Here is a 12,838-nt window from a genome sequence, read left to right as displayed (position 1 = left end):
GTGATCAAGAAGAAGCAGGAATCTATAATTAAATAGCAGATGTTGTGATTTTCTCAGTGGCAATAGCTTCAGTGATCCATAATGCATCACATCAAGACTGTTCCTCCATTCTGGTACATATTCCACCGATAACATGCAGGCTACTACTGGCCGCACCTTTATTAGCGCTCTGTCTTTTTCAATCAAATTGGCATCCTCTGCCACTGTTTTCCCCTTCTCCTTTGATGTGTTTTGTACAGTATTGTTGACGACATGTATTATTGTGGGTCTGCTCATAATTCCGACATCCCATTATTCCAACCATTAGGATAGTGTGAGGGTTCGGGATAGGGTTAGTAATAATTTGTGTCATCCTTTCAGCCTTAATGTGTGACTGTACCACATGCTGTTTACATTTCTGACTAAGAAAAGTATTCGACCAATCAGAAATGTGGGAGGACATCACAACAATTACAAAAGATGTCACAAAACATTTTGTGACATCTTTTGTAATACAAAATGTGTATATCATTTAAAACTACAAGTGACCTTATCTTTAATAGATAGTTCACCAAAATTACTTTTTTGTAAAGTTTTTGTTGTATTCATAAGACAATAATTTGCCGAGACATTAGGGAATTACTGCTGGATGGTTTAGGAATGCGACAAAAAACGTTGAATGCTGTTGTTTTTTGACTTGCAGATTTGGTATGTGTCCATTGTGTTCAATGCACATCCAATAATAATACATAAATAATAAATAGCCGGATTTCTGTATTTTCATTTGGCAATTCACTGACTTTATATTCTTTATTACTAGTCAAAATAAATGTCATCGGTTTACCCTTTTAGTCAGCTACAGCATTTAAACTCAGCTAGAGTATTTTACCTCGTCATATATAGGCCTGCTAAATTATTTGGGCTGCAAATGTTTGGGCTGCATGTACTATAGGAAGCAGATCATTGTCTGAACGAAAATACGTCGCTTGGATGCACGTGGGACGTATCCTCACTCCTCAGTGATGTATCCCAAGGTCATCAGGGTTACATTATACCCCTCACTCGGGTGACCCAGCCGGGGTGATCAAGTCCCGACTTACGTCCCAGTAGCTACCCTCGATCAGACCCACTAGGGAAAGACCAGGGCCACAATGGCCACAATGGTTCTGCAGGCTCCACCTGGGCAACGGTGGTACTGCAGGCTCCGCCCGCGGCTCGAATGGCCCTCCTAAAGGCCTCATCGAAGGTTCTTGGGCTTCCTCCTCACGGAGGATGCAGGCTGGGGCACCAATCCATACTGCTCCCGGGGTTCCGTCTACATTCCGGCTGTTGAATTATTCCAAAATAACTGCTGTTGCCTATTGCTGGGCTTGTTGACATAATCCAAGAAGGCCAAGGGATCATGCATGCATGCATGGTGACAACTACAACCCCTCCACACCAGAGGATAATTAGCGTTGGCCCGGACTGGCCCCAGTCACCCATCTGCAGTGGGGCTTAAAATTGTGTCTGTGTGAGAAGCAAGCTTGCAATGTGGAGCTGTCATGTATAATGTTAAATCACAACTGCAGTAGGACAAGACAACCCTCTCCTCCCCACCCCAAAACCACCACCCCCGCACCCCTCCCGATTTGGGCCCCATGGCTCCAACAAAAAGTAATTCCAGCACTGCATGGAGTCGCCCTGCTGCTTTGATCCTTTTCCTGCTTTACTTTACTACTGTCTCATTGGATACGCGGTACTACAAGAGTGAAAGTGCCCTACACGCTACTTTTAGAAATTAAACCTACACGTTAATGACTGGGTCACATGAGAAGGATGCGCTTCACAGCCTTACAGAATACATTCTATGTCACAGAGAAGTATACTTATCCCTATGTCAGAAGGAATTATCCTTATTCCTATATGTCAGAAAGAAGTATACTCATTCTTATGTCAGAAGGAAGTATATATCCCTACGTCACAGAGAATTATTGTTATTCTTCCTCTCTGTGTGGACCATGTGCCAGTGCCACAGTATACATTACCCCATGTCACAAGGACTGCTGGTCCGGTTGACATGTTGATACAAGTTAAGAGTGTCTGCTAAATGCCTAAATTGTCTTATTGTAAGAGAGAAAACCAACAAGACAACAATGGTTGTGGTGCATGGTACTGTAGTTGTTGGAGAACACAACCACCCCCGCCCCCCATCCCTTCGAGACAGAGGCAATCCATCCGGTCCGTCACCGTGAACTCCTACCAAGAGGGAGAATTGGCATCTGGCCGCGTCACCGATTGATGTGCGAGGACACCGCGCAGCGCAGCGCGCTGACTCTCCATCACCCAGCTGTTAGCTGGCATGCAGAGAGCTTCTCAGCAGATGTTGCGCAGGATTTCATTAACGTCCCACGTTCCTCATACTTGTCCCCAGGAAGCTATTATCCACAGAGTCGAGGCTGGAGAAGTCTCTAAAAGATAAGATTAAAAAAAGAAACAAAAAAAACAAACGTGTATGTCTAGCCCGGCTGTCCCTGCACTCGCTCTCCTTCCAATACAAAAACAGTTGCCCCGCTTTTACCCACATAGCTGCTGTTTGGGATATATTTTTAATTTCCATGCAAATGCGTTGGGTGGAAGCCCAAAACTGCTACCTTAGTTTCAGGATTCAAGATAATTTTTTTGAAAAGCATCAAATTTACAAACTCAAAACACGTTGCAACATGCCACATTTCGAGCTTGCAGATCTGCTACTTTTGCTGCCTTTGTGTGACGCTGTAGTAGGCCTACATGATCAAGTACGGCGTTATAATTTACGAAAAACACAAAAAGCTAAAGTGTGGAAGAGGTTTCTGCCCAACAGCAATGATATATAGGCTACAGAAGCATTTGGGTGACACGTACAAAGCACTGTCAGAGCTGAATGTTGAGCAGGATGTGACATTTTAATCTTCTCATAACATGCCCTTTTGTCTAAATGAAGTTGTCTTGCAACACATGTCATCGTGTTCTGTATCGATGATACAGTTGAATTAAAAGCATTCAGTAATTGCACACAGAATTGCAAATTGGGCTGAACAAATGCATAATTAAACAAATTTGAATTAAACTTTTAAATTTAAATAGGCTATCACCGTGTCTTGAGATCTGCATAGAAACTGCATGAGAGCAGGGGTTCTCAACGTTTTTGGCTGGGGACCGCCGGAAGTACTTGTTTGGCCATGTCTCGCGATCCCCCCCCCCCCCCCCACCACCACAACCACCACCAATACAAACTGACTGCAAAAATAACCTATCACCTATCTAAAAATAATATATCATAAATGAATACTGAAACCAGATTTAATCATTAAGGAAAGTTTATGCATGCACTATGTGTGTACTATGTAAACTCTTAATTTAAAATTTCCAGCCATTCAGTTGCAAAAAAAGGGGTTGAGAACCCCTGCTATAGAGCATCGCACTGCCCCTGCCAGGGCACCAGAAGAGAATTTCCCATTCATTTTTCCATAGACGTTTCAGAAAGGCTCCAGACAAATCATGACAATAAAATAAAAATAATCAGGCTGAAAAATGTATTAGAAAGAAGGAAAAGGGGCAGGGTACAACACTTAAAAAAAAAAAAATCTTTCTAATAATTTGTTCCGCCCAAAACATTGTGTTCATTGTAATGATTTGTCAGGAGCCGAGTTGGCTTGGTCTGAGGCTTAAAGGTCTTTAAATAAATACTTTCTGTATCAATACTTTCATTTAAAAAAGTATAAAGAAATATGTGGAAAAACTATTAATTAATAATTAATGGTGGCCTATTTCTGTGATCTACTGACGTGCATACATAAAGTCTGACGACCAAACTAGCAGTGTAAGAGATTAGCTCCAGACGTACACGCACGCTGGCACTCACCCTACCTTTCAACAGCGGGCGACGGACAGGCGAATCTTCCGGAAGTGCAATTATATGTCAATGGGACCTCTATCTGGCGATAGAGGCGATAGCAGGCGAATAGGTGATGGTCAAAAAGTGGGCGGGGGAACGTCGGCCGAAAAGATAAAAATAATGAATCTTTTGGGCGCCCGGAGATAGTGGGCGATTGGGCGATAGCCAATGAAATTCTAGCAACGCTCGCCGTGGGTCTCTAAGGTCTCCCGCTGTTACAACGTAGGGTCACACTCGCAAGCACACTGACAAAACTACCACGTTGCCAGTGGCTCTGTGTCACTGTGCTGTCATTGCAAAGCTGTCCATCATCACTAAAAGGCCAAGCAGCAGCTCTACGTGGCCCCAGAGGCCACAGCAAACAGATGGAGAAGAGCAACACGAAATAAACTGCACTCCATAAACACGCTGCACATTTTGCACAGTCTTACTCTACTTCATAAGCATGGTCTTACTTCATATGGGCAGTACATTTTTGTGCTGCTTGTGTGTGGAACAAGCTTCTACTTTTTCTGCCTTGATCTCCTAACCACCTCTCTCCTTCCTTCCCTTTCATTGCTTTATTTTATATATATATATATATATATATGCAAAAATGAATTCCACCCACTTTTCTACTTGTAAAACTGTGTGACACAATAAAGATTATTCTGATTCTGACACTGCTGCTCTGCCCATTAATTAAAGGATGTGAATGAGGCCTGAAAAAAACAAATCAGGAGAAGGTAAATGTACATTCCCACCTCCTTTATAGTGTTTGTATTTGTTCATGACATGTATGTATTATGGAGTACTTTTGTTGATAATTTGAAAATCTATGCGATTTATAAATATTAAACCAAATTCAAAAATAGCAAGAGTTCTGCCACTGTATGATCAAGAAGGGCGTTAATTCACAAAAAAACACAAAAGCCCTGCTAAAATATGAAGATAAGAGGTTTCAATAACAATATAATAACTATACTGAATCTACTGGAATTCATTTTTCCCCCCCTAAAGATTATGGATTTTGGACTGTTTTATCCGACAGTGACGATATGTGTGTCTTTGTATGTAAGTGCTTTCATGTGTGTGACGAAGAAGCAGACGGCTGATTTGACTGGAATCGTTACATTTTCACAGTTTACGTTCATGCCTTTCCTCTTATTGCACAACAGCCCATGTGGTGCTGTCATTAGAGTGTCTTTACCACTGCCGTTTCTTAAAAAACAAACTCAGTAGGCAGTATGCTGAGATGAGGAGCCAGAAAATCTTATGCCTTTTTTAATGCCACAATACTTCACATGTTTTGGTCAAGCAACACTGATATGCAATCAAGAATAATTGAGCCACGCCATACCTGTCTGTGTGTGTGTGTGTGTGTGTGTGTGTGTGTGTGTGTGTGTGTGTGTGTGTGTGTGTGTGTGTGTGTGTGTGCGTGTGTGCGTGCGTACACACACTACTGGATGCTAATGTGTAATCCCAGTTGTTATGTCACCTTTCCAGCTGAGTCATTCCTGCCCACCCCCCCCACCCCCCCACCCCACACACACACACACACACACACACACACACACACACACACACACACACACCCAGATCAAATCCCTGCAGACAAGGGATGCCAGGGATTAGTCCCGTCTAAATACACTAAGCTCGTTTGGTAATCGCAGCTCCACTCCCCCCAATCTCAGCTAATTAACAATGGATGTGACGAAACTAATCTAAATGACTGTGTGTGTGTTAACCATCAGCGCAGCTAATGCACACGAAAAGTATTTACAATCCCCTTTGGATTCACACCGCCTGCATGGACCTCAACAGGCTTTCATCTGTATCTGCAATTCTGCACTTTCACGCAACACGTACACTGCATTGTCTGCAACTGAATAATTACAAACTCTGAAAACAACTTCGTGGTTAGCAAACTTTGCAAGCTTGCTGATATTCAACGTTCTTGTTTCCCCTTAACAGGTTGAATGCCAACAATATACGGGCATCATTCAGGCTAGACTGCCTATGTTTAAAGTTACCTTTGAACAGCCAGTGCACCGATAGCTGAGTTGCTTGTCATGAAAATCCACTTTAAAACGCTGTAATCGCTTGTTGTAGTGTAGACAAGTATTCCATAGCGGCGATCACAACAACAGCCCGGGCAGCACACGGCTACTTCCTCCGGCAGATTCGCCATTGTAAACAATGGGACTCAATTTCCCATAACCCTTTGCACGCCGGCGCGACAGACCTTTTTGCGATGAAACGTCAAACATCAAAAAAATCAGCCTATAAAAAGTCCACACATCTTGTTGGACTGCCCAAGCCTGTAATATAATCCACTTCATTTCAATTTGCGGCATGCGTGATAAACAATCTGTATAACGTCCCTGAAGTGGCCTAATCTTCTTACGACACAGAGAGAGAGAGAGTGGAGACGGGTGCATGACGGCAGAGGGGGTTATGGGTAAACGGCATGTAGTTATTTTAATCAAAATGGCCGCTGACGGTGTGCGGGTGTCTGGGGCTGCGGCCCACTGGAAGGTAGGAAGTATGGGCCCATCCATCTTTATCCTGTCTCATAGCAGCGGATCCCCACTCCCACCACTTGCACACCATAATGACTTAACTCAATTATCCCTCCCACCATCAGACAAACAGCCACAATGTCCACAGCCGGGAGTAGCATGATCTTGGCCTCTTCTGTCTGTGTCTCTCTCTCTGTGTGTGTGTGTGTGTGTGTGTGTGTGTGTGTGTGTGTGTGTGTGTGTGTGTGTGTGTGTGTGCGTGTGTGTGTGTGTGTGTGTGCGTGCATATGTTGTGATAGTGATAGAGAGAAAAAGATGGAGTCACACATAAATAGACTATATTGTGTGCTCCCTCATGAAGGAGGCATTCTGTTGATTTCAAAACAGGATGTTTCACAGAAATTCCACTCCCACTTCACCAGAGAATGTGATGTTTGTCACCGAGAGGTGCAATCATACTGTTGTTGTGGAGGACGAAAGGCACAGAGGACCAAAGGCCTTGTTACTCAGTCAGTGACACACACACACACACACACACACACACACACACACACTTCAGCGCTTTTACGAATGGCAAATTAAATAGGACAGAAACTTCTTATCTTCATATTGTAACCGTTTGTGTGTTGTTTTTTTACTTTATCATACTACAGTGTCACAGGAAAGCATCACATGTGCATTTTGAGCTTGATCTGCTGATTAGAGAAAGTATTACTTTCTCTAATAACAACCTAAAACATGAACCATGTTGAACGTTGTCCTTTAAATCGAATACTGAAAAGTAACACTTTTGGACACATGAGGTTTGCACCCAACCAAGGCAAATTATAACTCTTTTTTTGTCTTCATCAATAGTTCTGTTTCTTTTATTTTCCCTTTCTTTTTTCTCTGTTTTTTTCATTCCTGTGTGGTTTCTTCTTCTTATAATTTTTTTTTTCAGGAACGTTAGTTTTTTTCTTTCATATCTGTGTTGTCTTAACTGTGTATGTGAATAATTTAGTGGTCATGAAATTTTCAGACCCCCCCCCCCCCCCCTGCGACTCGTGAAGAACAAGTAAAGTCACTCTGGCTGCTGCATAACGTGGCCCTGCCGTCATCCAGGACCAGGACGCGACATCATCATTTATTCATCAGGTGTTGCCACGTGGATAACAAGTTGTTGCGCAGAAACCTCTTATCTCCATATTTTAACTTTTTGTGGGGTTTTTTCTGAAATTAATCTATACTGCCTACTTGGTCATATACTACAGCGTCACACAATAGCATCAAACGTAGCAGATCTACAAGCTCGAAACCTCGTGATGCGTTGAAAAATGCTACACGTAGGCTACTAGATTACGTGTAGCATTAAATATCGGTATAGGGTCCAAAGTCACAAAGTCCAATTTCTTCAAAGTTTGCAGGTGTTAGGACCCAAGTGCACTAGGAACAACTCATACTCAGATGAGAAGATAACTTGACTTTACTTGGAAAAATACATAGGATAACAGAAGTACAATACACATAGAATCTGACACTAACTCCAACACTGAACAAACACAAGGACAGGGTTTAAATAGTGACTGGAGCTCATCACCCAAACAGGCTCAGCTGGTTCACACAGGTGATGGCACTCAGGGCACTCAGAGTTAGAGGAGCAGGACGTGGGAGGGGCAGAGCAGAATCATGGGCAAACAGGGAGGGACTGAGTGACCATGACAAATGTTTGTGGGCATTGCTCCCCCAATGCCGGGTTGTAGCCCTGGCCTGCCCCTACTGAAATAACCGTTATTATTTGCAAATTCCTAGACATAATCGTTATTATTTATACCTCCCTATAGAGTTAGCTGCCTTGAAGAGTCAAGCGCAGAACAGGTGATATAAGTTAAAAGAAAGAAAATGTCACAGTTAAATTAACACTAAGGATTTGGCCAGACCTTTGCAGGGCATTTTTTGTTACATTCTCAGAGGTAAGGTATATTGACACTAAGGACTTTGCTGTTTAGTGCTGTTGTGAGCAACTCAAGGGACTTGTACGTCCAATAGGGACATATACTGAAGCAATTCCCACCGGGAGCACTAGTAAAAGCTTCGGGAAGTAAATGAAAAACACGAGTGGAAATACTACTGTTCTTTCTTTCTACGGTACCAGCATGGCTTTCCATCTTGTGTAAGTGATTTTGGGGAAACTGGAGGGGTTCTCTAGGGACAAAGATAAAGCAGGATTAATCCATTTCTGTCCACAGTGCAGACTAGGAAGCACCATGTACGTGCCATGCATGAGACAAGCCCAGATGTGTGTGTGCGACTGTGAGTACATGCATCTGATGCATGCATGCATGTGTGTGATTGTGTGTATATGTCCATGTTGCGCATGTGCGTGTGAGGCCGACTCAAACATCTCTGTAATTTTCCTTGTTCAGATATCAAACAGTATTTTATGTGTTGAGCTGCTTTCTCACTCCCATCTTAACCTTAATTTCTTTCTGCTGTGGAAAGTGCTGTTTGACAGTTCGAGTGCCCAACCTTTTAGCGGCGGTGACCCATAATTTTCCCTGTCGTCTATGCTGGCAGCTACAGCTGTTCCAAAAAGTCAAATCGACGGTTTGAGGTTTCCCCCCTCTCCTCAACCACCTTTTTAGCGTTCCCAATTAGCCCCATGTATTTGAATTTGAATGGTCTTTCAAACGAATGCGTCAAATTCTGTCATCTGCTGGTGTCTCACCTATTTCACAGTGCCTCTGATAGGCCATTAACGCTAATGATCTGTCTGGAAGACAGAGTGAAGTCTCTCCCTTTCTGCGTGATGACCCAGATGACTTGACACAGACTGCCAGCCAGCATAGACGTTTCACCTCTGTATTGGGAAATTATAGTTGTATACCGTATATTGCAATAATAATATGTGGTGTCACAAAACATATTTCACTACGCACCACCAAATAATGAAGTTTAATGCCTTTATGTATGGGTGGAGGTGACTTTTGGAGGTGGCTAGATAGGAGGTGGAGGTAGCTGGATTGTAGGTGTGGTCCATGCTCCTGAACTTCAGCTATAAGCTCCAGACAGCGGATCTACAAGCACGAGAGCTTGTAGATCAGCTATGAGAAGGAATGACTGGGTTCCTTGAGAGATACTGTGAGAGGTGCTGTGGGAAGCAATATGGGGTGACGGGGTCCTTGTTGAGGGCCATCTAATCTCTGTACGCCCATAGCGAAAGCTGTGTCCGTGTGCTGGGCTGCGTGTGGTCACCTATCCAGTTTGTCATATTCATGGACAGGATCTCGAGACGCAGTCGTGGCGGAGAAGGTATACGGTTCAGGGAGCAGGGGAGAAGTTCAGTCATATGTGAGTATAGAGCCGCTGCTCTGTGTGTGTGTGTGTGTGTGTGTGTGTGTGTATATATATATATATATATATATATTGTGGAGTGTGTCAGGTCTCGCCGCAGGGGAAGGGGCGCGTTCCCATGACAACCAGACAAGCGCCGACACGGCACGCCCACGGCCGTGTCATAGACGCAGTATTCTACCCCAGAGCAATCTTAAATCAGCTGTGTCTAATTCCGGCCGCCGCCCTGGTTAGCAATTAACGGCAGCCGCAACCTGTCAGCCGCGCCCTTTATAAACAACCCGCACGCCTAGCAGTATCAGATCACTGCTACACACACCAAGACGCGCAGGCAGCATATGCCGTCCACTCGGCGTTGGATGGCTTGTAGGAGTGGGGCTGGAAGCACACACAGGAGCGTGTGCCCCCCCTAGACAAGTGTACACTGGAGAGCCGTGCACCTGCTGAGAAATAAAGCAAGGGGCGCCATCGTGTGTCAAAGCAATACTGCACTCTGAGTTGTATTTCCCACCCGACCTCCCACAATATATATATATATATATATATATATATATATATATATATATATATAAAGTTACATGACACCACAGAAGGACTCAAGGACCAGAATGGAAACAATTCCCAATTACGTTTTGGCATTATCCTTTTTGCCTTAATGTCTTACTGTACCACATGTTTACATTTCTGTGTAATAAATGATCAGTCAATAAATCAAAGGACAGACAGACTGTTGATTGTTTGGACGTGACATTATAGCCTCCTTCACAGTGGGACATCCGCCTGATGAGGGTGGGTAATGCGACTATGTCTCATAACACTGACAAGCAGCATCCCCCTACCCGACCCCCCTCGGCGTCCCCCTACCCGACCCCCCTCGGCATCCCCCTACCCGACCCCCCTCGGCGTCCCCCTACCCGACCCCCCTCGGCGTCCCCCTACCCGACCCCCCTCGGCGTCCCCCTACCCGACCCCCCTCGGCGTCCCCCTACCCGCCCCCCCTCGGCGTCCCCCTACCCGACCCCCCTCGGCATCCCCCTACCCGCCCCCCCTCGGCATCCCCCTACCCGCCCCCCCTCAGCATCCCCCTACCCGACCCCCCTCAGCATCCCCCTACCCGCCCCCCCTCAGCATCCCCCTACCCGCCCCCCCTCAGCATCCCCCTACCCGACCCCCCTCAGCATCCCCCTACCCGACCCCCCTCAGCGTCCCCCTACCCGACCCCCCTCAGCGTCCCCCTACCCGACCCCCCTCGGCGTCCCCCTACCCGACCCCCCTCGGCATCCCCCTACCCGACCCCCCTCAGCATCCCCCTACCCGACCCCCCTCAGCATCCCCCTACCCGACCCCCCTCAGCATCCCCCTACCCGACCCCCCTCAGCAACAGCAAATCAACAGCGATCATCGACGACGTGGCCACAGTTTGTCTGAGTGTGTGTGTGTGTGCACGAGAGAGAGAGTGTGAGTGGCTAGGGCTGTCATGGGAGTATAAACAGCATGGGTTTGCCAATTGGCTGCAACGGTGCCTTTTATAGCGTTCACTGTGTGTGTGTGTGTGTGTGTGTGTGTGTGTGTGTGTGTGTGTGTGTGTGTGTGTGTGTGTGTGTGTGTGTGTGTGTGTGTGTGCGTGCATGCGTGTGTGCATGTGTAATCCGTATGTGGTGAGCGTGTTTACGTCACAAAATGGAGAGAGAGAGAGAGAGAGAGAGAGCATTTTCCGGCACCGGCGTTAGCCGCGTCAGTGTTTCCGCATTAGTCCGACACCTTACCCCTAACCCTAACCCTAACCTCACAGGGAAGCCAAGGGTGGTTTTTAACCGGCAGTGCATGTCGGGATCGGGAACCACGGTACACTGCCGGTCTGCCACCTGGACTGGAGGATGCTGCACGGACCGACACTGCTGCGGCACGGAGCAGTGAAGTGTCATAAGGAGCCATGGGGCCATGTCCAGTCGATAAAACAATAAATACTGTACATGTTTTATTAACAGAGGTCCACTTTGGATGTTATGTCCACAGCACTCGCATGCATGACATACGCACAGCGTTCGAACCGGAAACCATTCCTGGCTGTTGTGAGTAAGTCATTGTCATTTAGATATTTCGTAATTGTTTCGTTATTTTGCAAGCACTGCAAGCTTCTACATCTGCTATTTTTGAGATATAGCGAAAATGTTTGCACAAAACATTTTCAGATGGGGGTTCCGCGCCCAAATACATATCAATTTGTGGGTTCTGGACATGAAAAGGTTTGAGAACAACTGCCCTAGGGTGCATACGGCACCACGGGAGTGAGAAACCTGCATGGCCTTACAGGTGTGTAGTTCTTCAATGAACAGAGGTTTGAAGGCAGAGCGCTGCAGATGAATGCTGATTGGAGCTGATGCAGGTCGTTAATCATGTGTAATGTAAAATGCCTCTTATTCAGACACTTAATTGGTTTCCCCTCTGCTCACTGTGGTGACAATAGAGCTGAGCATGAGCTTATCCGTGCGTGTGTGAGCAACGTGTGTGAGTATGTTTGAGTGGGCAAAATAGAGGTGCATACATAATAGTACATGTTCCTTCCATGTGTTTGTGTGCGTGTGTGTGTGTGTGTGTGTGTGTGTGTGTGTGTGTGTGTGCGCACGTGCGTGCGTGCCAACACCATCTGTAATTACCCATGCCAGTCACATACACTCGCGCACTCTCTCTCTCGCACACACACACACACACACGCACACACACAGACAGACACACACACACACACACACACACACGTAAACATGGTCTACTCACAACTCCAGGGAAAATGCGATTAACCCCATCTGTTGTGGTTCACGGCTAGTGGACAGGAGACTGGAGGTACAGGTACTGTAGGAGGAGGAGGGGTGTGTGTGTGTGTGTGTGTGTGTGTGTATGTGTGTGTTTGTGTGTGTGCGTGTGTGTGTGTGTGTCAGGTAGAAAGGTGGATAAGCGATAAGCACAGTTGTTCAGGCAGTAAGCGACATTCAGGCCCCTTTTCCACCAAAATAACTCTGGTTCTAGAACTGGTTCTGTTCATAATATAATAGACAGTGCTTCCGTTCTGGATTGTTGGAACGTTGGTGCTTTTACGGAACCGGCGGCCATGTTT

This window comes from Protomyctophum bolini (assembly GCF_963924005.1).
Source record: "Protomyctophum bolini genome assembly, chromosome: 7".
Classification (NCBI taxonomy): Eukaryota; Metazoa; Chordata; class Actinopteri; order Myctophiformes; family Myctophidae; genus Protomyctophum; species Protomyctophum bolini.
Note: the sequence above shows the minus strand (reverse complement) of the source record.